The sequence below is a fragment of the Schistocerca piceifrons genome, chromosome 2 (genome assembly GCF_021461385.2).
Source record: "Schistocerca piceifrons isolate TAMUIC-IGC-003096 chromosome 2, iqSchPice1.1, whole genome shotgun sequence".
Lineage (NCBI taxonomy): Eukaryota > Metazoa > Arthropoda > Insecta > Orthoptera > Acrididae > Schistocerca > Schistocerca piceifrons.
The window spans coordinates 240,353,724-240,375,115 of NC_060139.1; the positions used below are offsets into that span (position 1 = coordinate 240,353,724).

A 21,392-nucleotide genomic window follows, 5' to 3' on the forward strand; every position below is an offset into this window, starting at 1 on the left:
TTAAAAACATGGCTGTAGTACCTTTACTACACTGTCTTACCAAATACATTCGGACACTCGTATATAATGCGGAATTGACCACCAGATGTCACGAGGGACGGAACCGTAAATACAAAAGGCGGCGGAGGAGTATTGCTTTGTCAGTAGAGGTATAACAGCAGAACAGGTCGTTCAGAAGAGCTCAGAGGCTCCGAACGTAGACTACTTATTGGATGTCACCAGAGTAATAAGTCCATCAGGAAGTTTTAGTCATTCTAAAGCTACCCAAGTCGGCTTTTGATATTGTGATTATCAAGCGTAAATGCGAAGGAACTACCGCAGCTAGCCCGCCCTGTTAGCCGCGCAGTCTAACGCGCCACTTCCCGAGCAGGAAGCCATCCCGGTCCCCGGCACGAATCCGCCCTACGGATTGGTGTCGAGGTCTGGCGTGCCGGCCAGCCTGTGGATGGTTTTTAAGGCAGTTTTCCATCTACCTCGGCGAATGCGGGCTGGTATCGCTTCTTTCGCCTCAGTTACAATATGTCGGCGATTACTGTGCAAACACTGTCTCCACATATGCGTACACCATAATTCTCTAACACGTGACGCAAACATTTGCGGTTACAGTCGTCTGGTACGAGACGTTCCCGGGGGGAGGGGAGTGGGGGAGGGGGGAGGAGGCACTAGGGGCCGAACCGCACGATAGCCCTGGGTTCGGTGTGGCAGTGAGGTGGGTGGACTGCTGTGGCCTGCTGTGGGATTGTGAATCACTGAGGGCCACGGCGGGACGAAGCCTCTCCGTCGTTTATAGGTCCCCAGTTTAAATACACAGTACACACCACAGTTAAGCCAAGACCAGCTCATATACTGACAGACAAGGGATGTCGAGTACTGTGGAAGGTGGTTGTAAAAGTAGCTTGCAATCAAAGGAAGGAGTCACTAGTGCATTGCAAAGTGCTGCCAGCGGTCCAACTACCACAATGACTGCGCGTAGAGAGTTAGAAATAATGGGTTACAATGGTCGAGCAGCTCCTCATAAGCCACACGTTTCTGTAATCACTGCTAAGTGACGCTTGAGGTGGTGTAAAGAACGACGCCACTCGACAGTGGATGGCTGGAAACAAAGTGATTTGGAGTGATGAATCACGCTGTACCGTGTGGCTATCCGATGGAATGGACCTAGTTTGGCGAATGCCTGGAGAACGTTATCTGCCATTATGTGTAGTGGCCACAGTGGACTACAGGTGGGGTGGTGTTACGGCATGGAGGTGTTTTTTGTACTTAAGATGTGGTCACTTTATTGCCCTTACGAAAACGCTAAATGCTGAAGAATATGGACGCATTTTGCAGCATTATGTATTATGCACAGTAAAGAAACAGTTCGGCAATGCAACCTGTTCTAAAACTTTAACTGTTAGGCAATAACATTACTGAAATGGACTGGCATGCCCATAGTCCTACGGAGGGGCCGAGCGGATAACACCTCGCACGATGTCAGGAATCGTCACGAAGCGCTCATGGTGCAAAAGGTTCAGTGAATCGTTTATTGCGACAATTTTACAAAGGGTGGTGGACTGTTGGTCGTAGTTGCCTCCTGCCCTGGTCAAGGACAGACTTTAAGTGTCGGTCGCTGCGCTGCGCCTGCGTCCTGGCGAGCCGTCGTTCCCCTGGTATCGATACAGATGCTTAGCCCAGCCTGGTACAGCGTGGATGGCTGCTACCGGCTGAGGGAGTGCACTCGATCCCACGCCGCGCCTCTTCTTACCTGGACCACCCCACCCGTGGTGTAGTGTAGGTGGCAGGCGTTGAAGCCAGTACTGCCGGCCTGGTCGTCGTCTTCCGCCCCAAACTCAGAGAGTACAGCACCTGGTACTGCACTGCTCCTGGTAGTTCATCAGCTCTCCCATCAGTAGTGGTTGGTGTGGCACAGCATGAAATTCGTCAGTGGAGTTCAGCTCTGCTGCACTCCACGGCTGGCTGGTACTGCGCTCGTTGTTCTGAGACAATACTTACTGAAACAACATGGTCATGGAACGGGATGTCGTCGACACGGACTCCATTGCTTCCATTGACCTGAAGCGCTCTCTCCTACTTCGAGCTGGGGTTCCGGTATTTAAAGAGCTCTCCGTAGTTCTGTGACGTGCGGATTGCTAACTATGACTGCATGTGGACTCGTTATTCTTCTGCCTTTGCTATAATTCTGTCTTAGCAGCTAGTTAAATTGGTTTATGAGTGTTTTCCGTAGGCATGTCTTTAGCTTCTTGCGGCTCCCCGCCGTGCGAACGAGCGTGCATGTTATTTTGCTTAGTCGCTGTCCTTTTCTGTCTTTCCGCTGCGTGTGCTCTCTCTCACTCAGCTACTGCAGAGTTGCAGACTGTGCTGCCCGTCTGTCTTGCATCACCGTGCTTCCTGGTCCGCCGCTAATCATGGCGTAGCATATCTTACGTCAAGTTGGTTCAACCTCATTAAAAATATTATAACTTGGAGCCCGTAAGACTCTGTGCGTAACAGCCCCGACCTAAACGGAATATGCCACGATCCAGACTCGAACCCTCGGCCTCCTGTATTCCAACCCGACACGGTATCCACTGCACTAACTGCACAGCAGTGATCCGTCTGCAGACAGTGGTAGTTACCGTACGTGTGGTCACAGTGTTGCCAGATTGCCTATGTTTATCGTCCATTTACTGCCCGAAATACGCTCAGGAAGAAATTTCGTGAGACATTTTTGGACTGCCAGTATGGGAGGAATTGCGCTGCGAAGTCCGAATGCACGAATTTTTCTTCACCCTATGTGTAATAGTCATAGACGGACGTAACCGACAAGGGAGTGGAGTGAGGGCGTACATACGCTTTGATTTGTGACCTACTGTGCTACACACATACAACAATAATGAAGAAAAACAAGTAGAATATATGTTCACAGAGATCAAATGCCTTAATAGAAAGTTCCTGATACGTGTCCTCTATAGTCTTCCTAAAGTAAGCGCGTTTGCCTGCTTCGAAACTGCTCTTTCAAGTCTGAAATCGACATACCAGAATATAATTATAGCTGGCGACGCTAATATAAATTTTCTGTACAGTAGTCCATCCAGTGTGAAATTTAAGCGGATGCTTTCTTCTTCAAACGTGTCGCTATATATATATATATATATATATATATATATATATATATATATATATATATATATATGTATATACTACTGGCCATTAAAATTGCTAAACCAAGAAGAAATGCAGATGATAAACGGGTATTCATTGGACAAATATATTATACTAGAACTGACATGGGATTACATTTTCACGCAATTTGGGTACATAGACCCTGAGAAATCAGTACCCAGAACAACCACCTCTGGCCGTAATAACGGCCTTGATATGCCTGGGCATTGAGTCAAAGTCAAACAGAGCTTTGATGGCGTGTGCAGGTATAGCTGCCCATGCAGCTTCAACACGATACCATAGTTCATCAAGAGTAGTGATTGGCATATTGTGACGAGCCAGTTGCTCGGCCACCATTGACCAGACGTTTTCAATTGGTGAGAGATCTGGAGAATGTGGTGGCCAGGGCAGCAGTCGAATGTTTTCTGTATCCAGAAAGGCCCGTACAGGACCTGCAACATGCGGTCGTGCATTATCCTGCTGAAATGTAGGGTTTCGCAGCGATCGAATGAAGGGTAGAGCCACGGGTCGTAACACATTTGAAATGTAACGTCCACGCCGGATGATACGCCAGTATGGCGATGACGAATACACGCTTCCAATGTGCGTTCACCGCGATGTCGCCAAACACAGATGCGACCATCATGATGCTGTAAACAGAACCTGGATTCATCCGAAAAAATGACGTTTTGGCATTCGTGCACCCAGGTTCGTCGTTGAGTACACCATCGCAGGCGCTCCTGTCTGTGATGCAGCGTCAAGGGTAACCGAAGCCTTGGTCTCCGAGCTGATAGTCCATGCTGCTGCAAACTTCGTCGAACTGTTCGTGCAGATAGTTGTTGTCTTGCAAACGTCCCCATCTGTTGACTCAGGGATCGAGACGTGGCTGCACGATCCGTTACAGCCATGCGGATAAGATGCCTGTCATCTCGACTGCTAGTGATACGAGGCCGTTGGGATCCAGCACGGCGTTCCGTATTGCCCACCTGAACCCACCGATTCCATATTCTGGTAACAGTCATTGGATCTCGACCAACGCGAGCAGCAATGTCGCGATACGATAAACCGCAATCGCGATAGGCTACAATCCAACGTTTATTAAAGTCGGAAACGTGATGGTACGCCTTTCTCCTCCTTACACGAGGCATCACAACAACGTTTCACCAGGCAACGCCGGTCAACTGCTGTATGTGTATGAGAAATCGATTGGAAACTTTCCTCATGTCAGCACGTTGTAGGTGTCGCCACCGGCGCCAACCTTATATGAATGCTCTGAAAACCTAATCATTTGCATATCGCAGCATCTTCTCCCTGTCGGTTAAATTTCGCATCTTCGTGGTGTAGCAAATCTAATGACCAGTAGTATATATATAACTCCGAAACTATGATAGGAGCTGAAAAGTTTGTGGGACAAAAGTTGCATGGGACAACGGGGGCCATAACATGACGTTGGGTTTTTGCTACTATGTGGGTTCGCTTCAGAGATATGAAGCTCAGCTTTTTTTTTTTTAATCGAATGGTATAGTTTGGTACTTATTTTCTGATAGCGGCTATCGAGACGAATCCAGTGATGTGTAACAGTCGGTTAAATTTTGCATCTGTAGCTTGTCATCTTCGTCTTTGAAGGTCAACAAAGGTCACAAAGCTGGCATGGACGTCAATTTACAGAAGGTGTTCGAAGTGTTTATCATTCGTTCCAATGCAGTGCTGCAATCTTCTTATCATGGATTGAGTGTTATACCTTATCACATCGGTACTTATCGAAGCACATGCTCTGACAATTCTCTGCCGGCCAATGTGGCCGAGCGGTTCTAGACGCTTCAGTCTAGAACCGCGCGACCGCTATCGTCGCAGGTTCGAATCCTGCCTCGGGCATGAATGTGTGTTCTGTCCTTAGGTTAGTTAGGTTTACGTAGTTCTAAGTTCTAGGGGACTGATGACCTCAGATGTTAAGTCCCATAGTGCTCAAAGCCATTTGAACCATTTTTGACAATTCTCTCTCGCATATCTTCAGGTGTGGTTGGAACGTGGTTGGAACGTCTTTACAAACAATGTCTTTTACGAATCCCCACAAGAAAAAATCCAAAGGCGTCAAATCTGGCGAACGAGCCGGCCATGATACATCACCTCCGCGTCCAATCCAACGATTTGGGAATTGCCTCTGCTCCTCATTTCTAGCCATCAATGTGCCGGACACCCATGGTATTGATACCACATTCTGTTACTTATTCCTAAAGGTATTTCTTCCAGTAACAGACCTAATGTTTCTTGCAGGAATGTGGCGTACTTCCTACCTTTAAGATTTCCTTTGATGAAATAGGGGCCTATAATTCTGTCCTCCAGAATCCCTACCGTACATTCACCGACCACAGTTTTGGTGTGCAACTTGCCGCACCCAACACGGATTTTCAGTTGTCCAATAATGCATGTTATGCAAATTAACATTTCCATGGTTCGTGAATGTAGCCTCGTCAGAAAATAAAATCAAATTAATAAATGTGTCATCCCTCTGAATCTGAAGTTAAGCCCATCTGCAAAATTCAGTGCGACCCATACAATTCGTACCAGTTAATTCTTGGTGGAGACTGTTATGGTAAGGAGGATACGAAGGTAAGTCAATTATTATCCGCAAAGTAGCTATAAAATTTTATTGTAATGAAATAGGAAACTTACAAGAACACCAATTTTCGACATAGTCTCCTTGCGTTTCAACGCACTTGGTCCATAAGTTGTACAAGCTTCCTGATGCCCTCATAAAAGAGGTTCTCTGTTGAGCTGCGAGCCAGGAATCCACCGCTGCTTTCACTGCTTCGTCCGAAACAAATCGACGGCCCCTTAATGCCTGTTTGAGTGGACCCAACAAACGATAGAAGGGGCGATGATCCAGTACTTCAGATTTGAGTTTCTGGAGCGTTTCAACAGTGTGGGCAGCAGTATGCGGACGGGCATTGTCGTGCAACAACAAAACACCTTTTGACAGCAATACTCGGCGTTTGCTTAAAATTTCGGGCTTTAGCCTGGCAGTAAGCATCTCACTGTAATGTACACTGTTTTTTGTTGTGCCCCTTTCCCTGTAATGTTCCAGTACTGGAACTTGTGTATCCCAAAAAAGCTTAAGCTCAGTTTTCTTGCGGACGGTTGGGTCTTGAACTTTTTCTTGCACAGCGAATTTGGATGTTTCCATTCCATACTCTGCCGTTTTCTTTCCGGCTCGTAATGATGGATCCATGTTTCGTCACCAGTAATGATCATGTCTAAGAAGTTGTCCCCTTCGTTACCGTAGCAATCCAAACGTTTTTTGCAGATGTCCAAGCGCGTTTGTTTATGCAACTATGTGAGTTGTTTTGGGATCCATCTTGCACAAACTTTATGGAACCCAAGACTGTTGTGAATGATTTCGTAGGCAGAACTGTATTTTGAAGACGATGTGCCACTTCGCCAATTGTTAATCGTCTGTCTAAGAGAATCATTTAACGTGAACGCTCAATGGTTTTTTCATTTGTGGCGGTAAACGGTCGTCCGGCTCCTTCATCGTGCGTAACAGTTGTGCGACAATTTCGGAATTTTTCAGTCCATTCGTAGACACTCCGTTGTGGCAAAACACTGCTCCCGTACTGTACCGAAAGTCTTCGATGAATTCCTGCCCCTGATACGCCTTCCGACCACAAAAAACGGATCATTGAACGTTGGTCTTCTTTGGTGCAAATAAACAGCGGAGCAGTCATGATTAACAGCACGGCAACGATAACGAAACAAACCTGGCAGCTTAAAAATTGCGAAGATATAACAACAAATAAACAAAGCATGCGTCACCAACGTATAACGACAGTACTACCAAAATAAATTAAAATATAACTAAATTGCGAATAATAATTACTTACCCTCGTATTTATGGCGATGGAGAACACGAACAACACTACTCTGGCTCATGCCAGATTCCCTTGCGATTTGACGCGAACTAACACAAGGATCTCGAACCACAGTGGCAAGAGAACCAATTTCCGTTTCCTCGTTAATAATTTTCCTTTGCCGGATATGTTTCTGTTGCGTTAAAGATCCAGTTGTTCTCAATTTATCATCCACATATGTAAATAGGTAACTCAAATTAAGCAGAAGTTTAATAAGAAACCATGGATCACACAAGGGGTAAAGATATCATGTGAGACAAAAAGGAAACTCCATCTGATATGCAGGGACACCACTGATGCTAATATTATAGCTCATTACAAAAATTACTGAAAAATATTGAAGAAGGTTATCCAGAAATCTAAACACCTGCATCATGAAAAGAATATAAATACATACAGCAATAAAATAAAAACAATAGGCGATATAGTTAAGTCAGAAACAGGTAGGACCAGAATTGAGGAGGAACAAATAGCTCTAAAAATAAATTAAACCCTGGTAACAAACGCATGTTGTGTTGCAAACCATTTAAACAAGTATTTTGTCTCTGTTACTGATAGCATGGCGCTGTCACGTTCAGTAAATAACGCAATGGAATATCTGAGACCAGTGCACACAAGCAATCTCAGTAAAATGGAATTGACACTTACTTCACCCAAAGAAATACAATTCATCATAAAGTCCTTGAAATCAAAGCATTCTAGTGGTTATGATAACATATCAACAAAGTTAATAAAAGAGTGCTCATGTGAGCTTAGTCATATCTTAAGTTATTTGTATAATCAGTCACTTATCACAGGAACATTCCTGGACTGGCATAAATATGCTGAAGTTGTACCTCTCCACAAGAAAGGAAACAAAGAAATGCCATCAAATTACCGAACAATCTCACTTTTGCCACCTTTACCAAAAATCTTTGAAAAGGTTATGTTCAAGCATCTACTTAAGCACCTTAGTGAAAATAACATACTGTCAAAGTCATTGTTTGGGTTTCTTAAGGGTTCTGATGTTGAGAAGGCTGTTTGCACTTACAGTGAAAATGTTCTTAATTCATTAGACAACAAATTAGAGGTAACTGGCATATTCTGTGACCTGTCAAAGGCTTTTGACTGTGTGAATCACAGCATTCTTTTAAGTAAATTAAAATATTATGGCATCACTGGTAGTGCTGCAAAGTGGTTTCAGTCATATATTACTAATAGAAAACAAAGGGTGTCATTACATAACACTTTAGCAGTAGGCAATCATACATCATCTGACTAGGAAGATATTACATGTGGTGTTCCCCAAGGTTCCATACTAGGTCCACTACTTTATCTTGTGTATATTAATGACCTATCATCTGTTATGTTACCAGATGCCAAGTTTGTCTTATTTGCAGATAAATAGTAAATAAAATAAATTTCAATAAATAGTAAATCAAATATAAATATAGAAAGGGCAGCTAATCAAATTTTTACTGACATTAATAGGTGGTTCATAGCCAATTCACTGCCATTAAACCTTGAAAAGACCTACTATATGCAGTTCAGAACTTCCGAGAGATTTCCTTCTAGTGTGTGTATAAAATATGATGACATGGAAATAGGAGAAGCTGAGAGTGTAAATTTCTTGTGATTACAACTTGATAATAAATTCAGTTGGGAGCAACATACTAACAAACTGCTAAAGCGCCTAAACAAGTCTGTGTTTGCAATGTGTTTGAATGTAGGAGATATAAATATATATAAAAAAACAGGCATATTTTGCTTATTTTCACTCTATTATGTGATATGGTATCATAATTTGGGGTAACTCTACAAACCGAGAAAAAATATTTAGAATACAGAAGTGTATAATAAGATTAATGTGTAGAGTAAATACAAGAACATCATGTCGAAACCTGTTCAAAGAATTGGGCTTAATAACTGCAGCTTCTCAGTATATTTATTCCTTAATGAAGTTTATTGTAAATAATACATCTCTTTTTCCAACTAAATACTTAGTACACAGTATCAATACTAGGAATAAGAACAATATACATAAAGATTTAAAATCCCTTACTCTTGCCCACAAAGGAGTCCAATATTCAGCAATGCATATTCTCAATAAGTTACCAGCAACCATTAAGAGTTTAGTTTCAGACAAAGCACAATTTAAAAATAATTTAAAAATGTAAAAGGATTTTTTGTGGCCAACTACCTCTATTCCATCCATGAATTTCTCAACAACTGCAGTAGACCATTTTAATGAAAATTTATTATACTTTAATATTTGACAATACTTAGTTGTAACAGCCAAGTAAGTACCTACTGTGTAAATGATGGATGTATGGAAAACAGACGTAAGTCTTAAGTCTGTAAATAGTGGAAGTTTAATTTTAAATCTTGTACATAATTTTACTGTTTATTGACTGAGGATCATTAAAATTAATGAAACTCAAGTTTTTCTAATTTTATTTCTGTCGTGTGTTTATCTGACAGGTTCCACACCCAGGAGGATCCCCTCTTTTGTGGGTTTATGGAATTAATAATTAATCTAATCTAAATGTATGATGTGTAGGGTGAGTACGTTGAGAATATCTTTCAGCATATACGTCTCTAGCTCTCACTGAATTTCATTGGTATTCTCTGTAAATGAGAAGCATATCGACTTGTTCTTCGAAGGAATACATCATTCACATTCGCTTGATTCGAACTAGTCTTACCGTTCCTGTTAGTGTTGTATTGCGAAACCGTCGAATGGTGTTTACATGTCAATGGCAAGTTAGATGGATACGCCGTATTCGGCGAGTATTTACTAACTGCACGATATACGAGAGAGAATTGTCATAGCATGTGCTTCTACAAGTGCCGATGTTATAAGAAATACCACTCAATCCATGATAAGAAGATTGCAACACTGCACTGATACCATAGGTCATCTCTTCGAACACCTGTAAATTGACGTTCATGCAACGTTTTTGACCTTCGTTGAACTTCATAGATCATACTGCTACACATCAATGGATTCGTTTCCATATCCAATATCAGAAAATAAGCACCAAACTATAGCATCCCATTTTAAAAAAAACAAAGTTGACCTTCATATCTCTGACGCAATCCCACCTAGCAACAAAAAACCAACGTCATATTATGGCCCCCGTTGTGCCATGCAACATTTGTCCCACAAACTTTTCAGCTATTATCATACTTTCGGAGTTATTTTAGGTGGCAATAGTTAGTGACTCACCCTCTATATTTACATGCAATATACATAGAGTATATATATGCTGTTTTAGTTCTTCAGTTAGCCAAGGTGCAGGTTTCCTTCTTACTTTTCCTGTCTTTAAGGTGGCGTATTTGTCAGGTTTTTCATTTATATCCGAGAAAGGAATAGAAGGCGTCCCTCACGCTATTTCTTGAGCCCTAGTTGAAAATTCAGAAAAAAATAATGCATTTGAAATCTCGGTACGTAGTCAGTCGTGGTTTCTTCCTGGGACATTCTAGCGAGTATGTTACGAAAATTATGTCATGGGCAGACTTGCCAGGTGCAGATAACTGAGAGTACGAATTACTTTCTTCGAAAAAATGTATATATATAGTACATACGCAGAATGAATCTCAGCACATTGGGCATACAAATAGCACCCCACGCACTTACAACAGCAGCGAAACAGACTCAGTCCAGCTGTGAGAAATGCAAAACTCAGGCATGCACATACATTAATCGACAACAAAATAGACCAACTGTCCTATGGAAAAGGCCAACGGCCCTGCCACAGGGGTAACACCGGTTCCCATCAGATCACCGAAGTTAAGCGCTGTCGGGCTGGACTAGCACTTGTATGGGTGATCATCCGGTCTGCCGAGCGCTGTTGGCAAGTGGGATGCACTCAGACTTTGTGAGGCAAACTGACGAGCTACTTGATTGAGAAGTAGCGGCTCCGGTCTGGTAAACTGACATACGGCCGGGAGAGCGGTATGCTGACCACATGCCCCTCCATATTCGCCTCCAGTGACGCCTGTGGGCTGAGGATGACACGGTGTCCGGTCGATACCGTTGGCCCTTTCAAGACCTATTTGGACGTAGTTTAGTTTTAGTTTTAGTCCTATGGAAAAACTTGTGTGGCTTGGCACAGGCAAAGTAATAGCTGCAGCTGATTCCTTTGTCCCAGCTGAAAAAATGAGCTGGTGCTTCGTATTACCTACCACGACAATTGAACCTCAAACGAAACAGAGACTCTTGATTACTTCATGCTGGTAAACGACTGCAGCCACGAAAAATTTTTTCTAAAATGCGTTACTTGCAACACCTTAAAAAAAACCATCGTGAGTATCAGATCGGCATCTACTGGACACGATGCATCACAGTCCAAACGATGAAGCTTATTATTGACCATCTACTACTAACTATATCAGTTATCTTCAAGCACAAGTGTTTTCCATGAGACTGAAAACGGGCTAGTTGATGAGCCGTCACCAAAAAAGAAAGTTGCCATACCGTCATCTCTGCATTCTTCTGGCCTATCCAAGGCCTTAGAATATATAGTCTACAGCCAGATAACAAACTACCTAGCTACAAACAACCTACTAGATGAATGTCATTCAGGCTTCTGTATACACCGCAGCACAACACCTGCCTTAAGAAAAGTAACAGATGACCTAAAGCCAGACAACTATCATGCGGTCCTGAGACTTCAGCAAAGCATTAGACACCGTCGACAATGAAATTTTAGTTGGCAAACTTGGCAGCCTAAGTTTCTCGTCAAGTGCAGTGCGGTGGTTTCTCTCATACCTGACGTTTCGCCAGCAGTGGGTCATTTCCAGCACCATAATGTCACAATGAAGGTGGATAGCATCAGACATCCCTCCAGGTTCGGTATTAGGTCCTACACTATTTTCATTGTACTTAAATGATGTGTCATCCACATGTATGCTGATAGCTCCAGTTGTGTGTAAGAGCAAAGTTTGTAGGGTTAAGCTCAACTCATCCAAAACCCACGTGGTAATGGCTGATCATTCTAGGCTCATTAGCCCGAAGTACCGACCATCTTTAACCCTAAATGGGACAAATATTAACTTCTCTCCTTCAGCAAAGAGTCTGCGAGTAATAATAGATGAAAATCTGAATTTTACTGGGCACGTAACTGTAATATGCAATAAGGCATCAGCATCTCTCCATGACCTACAACAGTATAAAAAGCTCTTCCCTCTTGACCTGAAACAGAAACTGCTACAAACATCTATGCTTCCAATTACTGATTACAGCGATGTTATCGTGTAAGGTCTTTTTCAGGGAAGCCTACAGCGTCTGAAACTGATTATGAATGGTTGTGTTCGTAGTCTCTGCGATGTTCGACTCTTTGATCATATTTCACCATCAAATGCACCGCTATCTTGGCTGCGTGCAGAGAAGGGCAAAGATTTCCATACCCTTTGTCTTCTCTACTGTCTTATCTATGGACACTGTCTTTCACATCTCTCCTCTGGCGTAACGTTCTTGTTTGAAAGAAACAGCAGAAACACGCGTTCTCATCAGAGTAAAATCTATTTTGTCCTCACCCATCGTTCAGCCACCTTTTCGAAGTCCTATTCATTAGCAGGAAGCTGACTCTGGAACAACCTTCCACGTTGTATTAGAGAACTAAATAACATCTCCACCTTCAGAGGACGGGTAATGACATATCTGATAAAGTAACAATAAGGATTACCATTGTCCCTGTACATACTCGTTACCTCTGTACACCCCTCTTTCCAACCTGATCTTGCTCATTTCCAGTATTCTTAGCTAGTACTATTAGTGGCAGCAGTTGCCAATATCAGCTTTGTTAGTTTACAATCAGTATAATTTACTCACACTGCCACTTCAGCACGGAAATCATTTTAACACTAGTGATCACACTGAGACCATTAATTCTTAGGTAACTACGATGTAATAGATGCTGTATCTGTGAAACACTGGTCAAATGTAAGACAGAGCCCGATGGCCCTAATCAGATCAAGTTAAACAAATAAATAAATAAAGTAGCTATAGAAAGCACATACAACTAGAACGCAGTTTTAACAGATCGGAACAATGTTCAAACACGTACTTTCCCTGTACTGTTTTTTTCCCTTTTGGTTCTCCCAATCATTTTCCGGAAACGTGTACACATCTTGAAGAACGCAGTAGGTGTCTTAAGATTAAACAGATGTCATGACAGATGAAGATGATTTGGTGTGATGATAAATTCATATTCACATGGAGCAAACAAGATTTGACAGAGAAGAACACATACACCCCCCCCCCCCTACAAACATACAAATAGGAGTAACATACTAAAACACTGACATTGTTAGATATATTGTACATAAAAGAGATTCACTCGCATATACTTTGCAAGACTGCTTATATATTTTATTCTTGCGTTTCCTAATGTCATATTTCTTTGCTCTTATATATGAATAAAGATACGTTTTAGAACAATTATTAAGTAAAAATGCTTTAGGATTCTCGCTAAATAAGGAAAACAGAATGTATTTTATTTACGTTGATAAGTTGTACCTTTGTACTCCTTGTCGAGAAAGGCTATTTTCCTAAAGGTAAAAGTTTCTGTTGTATGAACACAGAGGTTGGTTACATACCTTTTACTTTATTACGGGATTTCAATTTACTGCTAGTAACTGCTAGCTGTCACCAAAAGCAGTTCCTTCAACAGCCATCATAATAAAATTTATCTTTCTCTAAACGACCACAGTTTAGAGGAATTGCGAGAGCCAACCACGGCAAGATGTGTGACAAGGCGAAATACTCTTACATTTCAAGAAAGCAAGTGCTGAAAGATGTATTACCGAACTATCAGTTTAATCAGTCATGTTTGCAAAATACTAACACGAATTCTTTACACAAGAAAGGAAAAACTGGTAGAAGCCGACCTCGACGAAGATCAGTTTGGATTCCGGAGAAAGTAGAAACATGCGAGACAATACAGACCCTGAGACTTAGAAGACAGGTTATGGAAAGGCAAAATTACGTATACAGCATTCGTAGACTTGAAAGCTTTTGACAATGTTGAGTGAAATACTCTATTTGAAATTCTGGAGGTGACAGTATAAAATACAGGTAGCGAAAGGCTATTTACAATTTGAACAAAAATAAGATAGCAGTTATGAGTTGAGGGCCATGAAAGGGAAGCAGTGGCTGAGAAGAGAGTGAGACAGGGTTATAGGCCATCCCCGATGTTATTCAGTCTGAACATTGCGTAAGCAGTAAAGGAAGCCAAGGAAAATGAGAAGTAGGAATTAAATTTCAGGGAGCAGAAATAAAAATTTTGAGGAGTGCCGATGACGTTGTAATTCTGACAGAGATAGCAAAGGACTTGGAAGAACAGTTCGATTCAATGGGCAGTGTCTTGAAAGGAAGATATAAGATGATGATCAATAAAAGCAAAACAAGGATAATGGAATTTAGTCGAATTAAACCAGGTGATGCAGGGGGAGTTAGATTAGGAAACGAGACACTTAAAGTAGCAGATGCCTTTTCCAATAGGGGAGCAAAAAAACTGATGATGGTCGAAGTAGAGAGGATATAAAATGTAGACCGGCAAAGGCAAGAAAACCGTTTGTGAAAAAAGAATTTTCTTAACATCGGATATAGATTTCAGTGTTACGAAGTCTTTTCTGAAGGTATTTGTGTGGAGTATTGATGTGAAACATGGATGATAAGCAGTTTAGACAAGAAGAGGGCAGACGCTTTTGAAATGTTTTGCTACAGGAGAATGCTGAAAATTAGATGTAATATGGAGGACCTCACACTTTTTATTGTTTAGAGTCACTTGCCATTTTTCGCACCATACAGAGATAGCAAACGACTTGGAAGAGCAGCTGAACGGAATGGACGGTGTCTTGAAAGGAAAATATAAGATTGTCAATAAAAGAAAAAAAAGGATAATGGACTGTAGTCGATTTAAATCAGGCGATGCTAATGGAATTAGATTAGGAAACGGTACTCTTAAAGTACTAGATGACTGTTGCTACTTGGGAAGCAAAATAACTCATGATGGCTGAAGTAGAGAGGATATAAATTGGCGAGAAAAACATTTCTGAAGAAGGGAAATTTGTTAACATGGGATGTAGATTTAAGTATTAGGAAGTTTTTTCTGAAGATGTTTGTCTGGAGTGTAGCCGTGTATGGAAGTGAAACATGGATTATAAACAGTTTAGACGAGGAGAGTATAAAATCTTTCGAAACGTGTTGCTACAGAAGATTAGAAGATTGAAGATTAGATGAGTCGGTTACGTAACTAATGGGAAGGTACTGCATAGAGTTGGTAAGATAAAAAATTTATGGAACAACTTGATCAAAAGAAGGGAGCAGTTGACAGGACACGTTCAGAAGGATGTAGGTTGCAGTAGTTAGCCGGCCGGAGTGGCCTTGCGGTTTTAGGCGCTACAGTCTGGAGCCGAGCAACCGCTACGGTCGCAGGTTCGAATCCTGCCTCGGGTATGGATGTGTGTGATGTCCTTAGGTCTAGGCGACTGATGACCTCAGAAGTTAAGTCGCATAGTGCTCAGAGCCATTTGAACCATTTTTGCAGTAGTTATCCTGAGATAAGAGGCTTGCACAGGATACAGTAGCATGGCGAGCTGCACCAAACCAGTCTTCGGACTGAGAACTACAACAATGGGAAAATCCAACCTAGCTTCCTCAGGGTGAACAAAGACCCCCGTCACCCACATCGCCGGAAACTGGCTAAGGCGGCTACCATAATGCAAGAGGACACCAACACCTGGGTGGCGTAGAATTGATGTTACACCCTGACAAAAGAAATGAAGCACTCAGAATGAGAGGAGGAAACGAAGTAAAGCTCTACAGTTAGAAAGGGTACGAAACGTTATTTCACCGATTACAAAATCGAGTCATATTTAAAAAGAACTTAGAAATATGAGTTCACTTATCTTACGACACTGATCCACTCTCCGTGCGGTTAAAGGCGCTTCAGTCTGGAACCGCGTGACCGCTACGGTCGCAGGTTCGAATCCTGCCTCGGGCATGGATGTGTGTGATGTCCTTAGGTTAGTTAGGTTTAATTAGTTCTAAGTTCTAGGCGACTGATGACCTCAGAAGTTAAGTCGCATAGTGCTCAGAGCCATTTGAACCAGTTTTGAACTGATCCACTCTGGCCTGGGCGGATGCACTGATTTAATTGGGAAGGGTGTCAAAGTCGTATCCTCTCCTGAGATAATATGGCTCGCAACTGTTGTAGCTGGTCTTTGGCATCTTGTGTACTGTTACTGGGAAGGACGTCCAAGCTAATCCAACACATGCTCTATCAGGGACAGATCTGGGGATTTTGCTGGCCACCGGAGTGAGTCTACTTCTGCATCACGCAGACAGTTCATAGAGACACTTGCTGTGTGTGGCTGAGCAGTGTCCTGTTGGAGTATGACACGACCATACTGTCGCACGAGGGGTAACATGTGACGAAGCAGGATGTCCGTGGCCTACCTTTGTGCTGGAAGAGTTCCCTCAGTCACTATCAGCCATCACATCCTGTGACTGCTGACACCATAGTGTCAGGACTAACACTACCGTGCCTCTTCGAAATTTTGAGGAATGGTACCTCCCCGCAGGTAGCCTACATGCTAACGACGATGGTCATCCAGGGTTCTGCAGAACCGGAATTCATTGCTGAACACAATGCGATGTCATTCATCAGCAGTCCATGTTTCCTAGTCACTGTGCAGCCGTATCTGCAGTGTGGTGTTAAGGAGTGACGTTCATGAAATTGGCCGAAAATGCCAATTTTCAATTTATTTTTTATTTAGTAGTAGAACTCGTGGACAAAAAGTTCCCAAAGTTTCAATGATGAATCACATCCGAACTGCCTGAAAAATAATTAAATATGCGACGCGACCTCCTGCCACGCACACTTTTTGAGGCAACACTCGAATATTAGATCGGTGAACAACGATTCCTTGGATTACTTTCAAACAAACTTGCACAGGCTATATCTAGAAGGCTGTAAATCCTGACCTTCTAAAGAAGTGTGTTCATGGCAATACTTAGAATCCAGCAGAGTATCTAAATTCATCCAAATGGAAACGATGCCATGAAACAACATTTTCATCTGCTAGAGTTGTCAGAATAGCAACTTACGATGGCGGTTCTTGTATTTAATTATGGAAGTCTAGAAAGGGTGAAGGTATTAGGGAGTGGGTTGAAGATAGGAAATTTCACTGAAGACATCTTGAGAAAAATAGATTTACAGCCCCTCTCTGCAGCTGGAAAGTCAGGTGAAGTCCTGGTCAAGGAAAGAAGGCAGAAAACATGAAACCAGAAGAGTAACCTTGAAGGGAAAGAAGACCCCGAGTCAAATTCGCGGTCTTTTGAACAGCTGACGTAAGAAAAAAAGTTGCATTTCCTGAAAAATCACGTTTCTTACAGTTTATGTATCTTCTACTCTGAATCTATGAAGGCGAGAATTATCAAATTTTGTACACTTATTCCTATAAACCTAATAAATGTTGCATCACGTATAAATTTTGAAATTCTGAGTGTAGACTGAGATATAGGGCAAAGTGCTTCGAATTTTGCATGAATTTTATATCATTCTTAAACATGAGAGAATCTTACTACATGCAGAGAAAAGTTTGTAGAAATCTCTTTAATAGTTTCTGAGAAACCGGTACGTATATTAAACGTCCTGGTAGATTAAAACTGTGTGCCGGACCGAGACTCGAACTCGGGACCTTTGCCTTTCAAAGTATCGCAGGAGAGCAGGAGAGCTTCTGTGAAGTTTGGACGAGGTACTGGCGGAATTGAAGCTGTGAGGATGCGTCGTTAGTCGTGCCTGGGTATCTCAGCCGGTAGAGCACTTGCACGCGAAAGGCAAAGGTCCCGGGTTCGAGTCTCGGCCGGCACACACTTTTAATCTACCAGCAAGTTTCATATCAGCGCACACTCCGCTGCAGAGTGAAAATTTCATTGGGGTACGTATATTATTTTTTGAAAATAAAATTTTGAAATTCCATAAAAAAAAGTTAAACATACATAATCCAAGGAACTTAACATTGTGTTAATGTCATGTAAGGCATGGTAAAAAGCTTCATTGCCAAATCTTCAAAACTTTGGATTTTGCTAAACTTTTAGATAGTGTGTGTTTTTCTTGAACGTCCCCCCTTTACATCAGCTTGTGCATGGTACTCTACTTCCCTAGACCGGCTGCTACTAATCCCTGATCAATGGTGTGGGATGACTCAGAGTGTTCCAGACTAGTACATTACCTGTTCTCGGACGGCAGACGCAAATGTGAGGTGGTTACGACGTGATAGGTGCACAATACGGCGATCCTCCCTTGTGGTGGTCAGACATGGTCGATCCGAATCTTGAATACGAGTATGTTTGCCCTGATGTCCCCATGCATTCCAAGATCGGACAACCGCGGCATGCGAATGCCTCACAAATCGTACGATTCTAGTTATTAACCGCCGGCCGCTGTGACCGAGCGGTTCTAGGCGTTTCAGCCCGGAACCGCGCGGCTGCTACGGTCGCAGGTTCGAATCCTGCCTCGGGCATGGATGTGTGTGATGTCTTTAGGTTAGTTAGATTTAAGTAGTTCTAAGTCTAGGGGACTGATGACCTCAGATGTTAAGTCCCATAGTGCTCAGAGCAATTTGAACCATGTTAGTTATTAACCAGTGAAACGGACCCACAACGAGGCCGCTATAAAAATCTGTCGGGTGCTGCTAACGCTGGCTCATACGAGTGCACAACTTCTCCGAGTCCTTCCATTCAACATCTGACGCTATTTATGCCTGTTATATGGGGGACATTCAATAAGTAATACAACACATTTTTTTCTCCGCCAATTTAGTATGAAAAGGTGTGCAATTTATTGTGGGACATTGTGGAATATTTCCGCTTCAGCCCGACTAGTTTCATGAAGTTCCGATATGTGACGGCACTGTAGGTAGCCTACAAAATGGTGTCTGTAACGGAGGTGAATTCCAAGCAGAGAGCTGACACTGAGTTTATTTTGGCGGAAAACCAGGACATCGCAGATATTCATAGGTGCTCGCAGAATGTCAACCAAGACCAGGTAGTGAACAAAAGCAGAGTGAGTCGTTGGGCGAGGCGTCAGTCATTATTGCAACGAGGTCACGCGTGTCGGTCGACTGCATGCAGCTTCGATTCCTGCAATGTTGGAACATGTCGACACTCTTATTCGAGGTGATTGAAGGATCACAATCAGACATCTCGCTGACCAACTGGATGTCTCTGCTGGTGGTGCTGACACACTCGTCCACCAGTCGGGGTACTCAACTGAAAACGACTACGTGTCTGTCGTCAAAAAAGAAAAAAAAAGAAAAAAAGCAAACGAACTTCTGCTTCCCCATCACAACGCAAGGCCTCTCACAAATGTGTACACGAGAGGAGCTCACAAAACTTAATTGGACTGTTTTTAGTCTTAACCTCCCACACATCAACAGTCAATTTTCCACTTTCGTCAGAAAGATTAATTGCTTTGTTTCAAACGCTTCGGGAGGAGTAAGATGTACAAATAATTCTGTTATTTATGTTCATTTTCTAGTTGTTGGCTGCTGGTCGTCGCGTCTAGGGGGTAAATTCTTGAGGCTGAATTTTTTTTAACTTTGTGGGTTCCATTTGAGAAAACAACTATGAAGTAATTTCTGTTTCTATGACCTTTTTTTTATTTTATCCAGTTCTTCTATATCACACTGACTTTACAATTTCCACTTTAGAACACAAATAACTGATGATGGTCGAAGTAGAGAGGATATAAAATGTAGGCTGGCAATGGCAAGGAAAGCGTTTCTGAAGAAGAGAAATTTGTTAACATCCAGTATTGATTTAAGTGTCAGGAAGTCATTTCTGAAAGTATTCGTATGGAGTGTAGCCATGTATGGAAGTGAAACATGGACGATAAATAGTTTGGACAAGAAGAGAATAGAAGCTTTCGAAATGTGGTGCTACAGAAGAATGCTGAAGGTTAGATGGGTAGATCATATAACTAATGAGGAAGTATTGAATAGGATTGGGGAGAAGAGAAGTTTGTGGCACAACTTGACCAGAAGAAGGGATCGGTTGGTAGGACATGTTCTGAGGCATCAAGGGATCACCAATTTAGTATTGGAGGGCAGCGTGGAGGGTAAAAATCGTAGAGGGAGACCAAGAGATGAATACACTAAGCAGATTCAGAAGGATGTAGGTTGCAGTAGGTACTGGGAGATGAAAAAGCTTGCACAGGATAGAGTAGCATGGAGAGCGGCATCAAACCAGTCTCAGGACTGAAGACCACAACAACAACAACAACAACAACAACACAAATTCAGATTGTTATTGCCAAAATTAAAAAAAAATTGTTCAAATGGCTCTAAGCACTATGAGACTTAACATCTGACGTCATCAGTCCCCTAGACCTAGAACTACTTAAACGTAACTAACCTAAGGACATCACACACCCATGCCCGAGGCAGGATTCGAACCTGCGACCATAGCAGCAGCGCGGTTACAGACTGAAGCTCCTAGAACCGCTCGGCCACAGTGGTCGGCTGCCAAAATTAAACACACGTCCGATTCCATCAGAGGAATGGCTACCACTCCTACATTCGGCGGTACTAACTACCTTCCAAAGAACTTACAAAACAAAAGAGTTTGCGAACTTTCTTGACAAAAGAAGAATCTTCACCAAGTTTCATCATTAGTTTGTAAATGAATCCAGAAATAAATTTAGTAGTTAGCGTGAGATTGTGCAGTTTAATAATATGAATTTTAAGTATGTCAGATATTTCATAATTTCAAATATTTCTAAAAGAAGAAGAATTTTAGCTGTACATACATAGTTAGTTCATATCGATTGTAACAAATTAATTTCTTTTTATACGTTTTAACCTGAAATATAATGCATCATATACAAAATCACATGAAATTCTTTCACTTAAACAACCGAGATAATGTTCACCTAACAAGATTCGAAAATATTCCTGGTATCGACTATAGGGAGGGTGTCCTATTACATGTTGTTCCTCATCCACCCTATTGCCCTGATCTCGCACCTTGCGGCTTCCATCTGTTTGCCTCAAATGATGATGCACTCCGCGGGAAGCAGTACGCGCATTATGGCGAGGTTATTGATGTGGCAAGACGTTGGCTTGGCCGTCGACCAGTAGAGTGGTAGAATGCGTGCATACAGGTCCTCCCAGTAAGGGACACTGTCTTATTGAACGGAGATTACGTTGAAAAATACGCTTTTGTAGCCAATAGAGTGCGAAATAATATGGTGTATTGGAATCGTGACTTGCTTACAGAAAAAAATGTGTTGCATTAGTTACTGAACGGCCCTCGTATAACCTACCAGGGCTGGATGTAACACGTACGATACT

At 42.3% G+C, this 21,392-nt stretch overlaps 1 pseudogene; it reads left to right on the forward strand.

Annotated features, from left to right (window-relative positions):
• The first annotated feature begins 10,770 nt into the window (after positions 1-10,770).
• On the forward strand, positions 10,771-10,888 carry LOC124778795 (annotated as a pseudogene).
• The last annotated feature ends 10,504 nt before the right edge of the window (positions 10,889-21,392 follow it).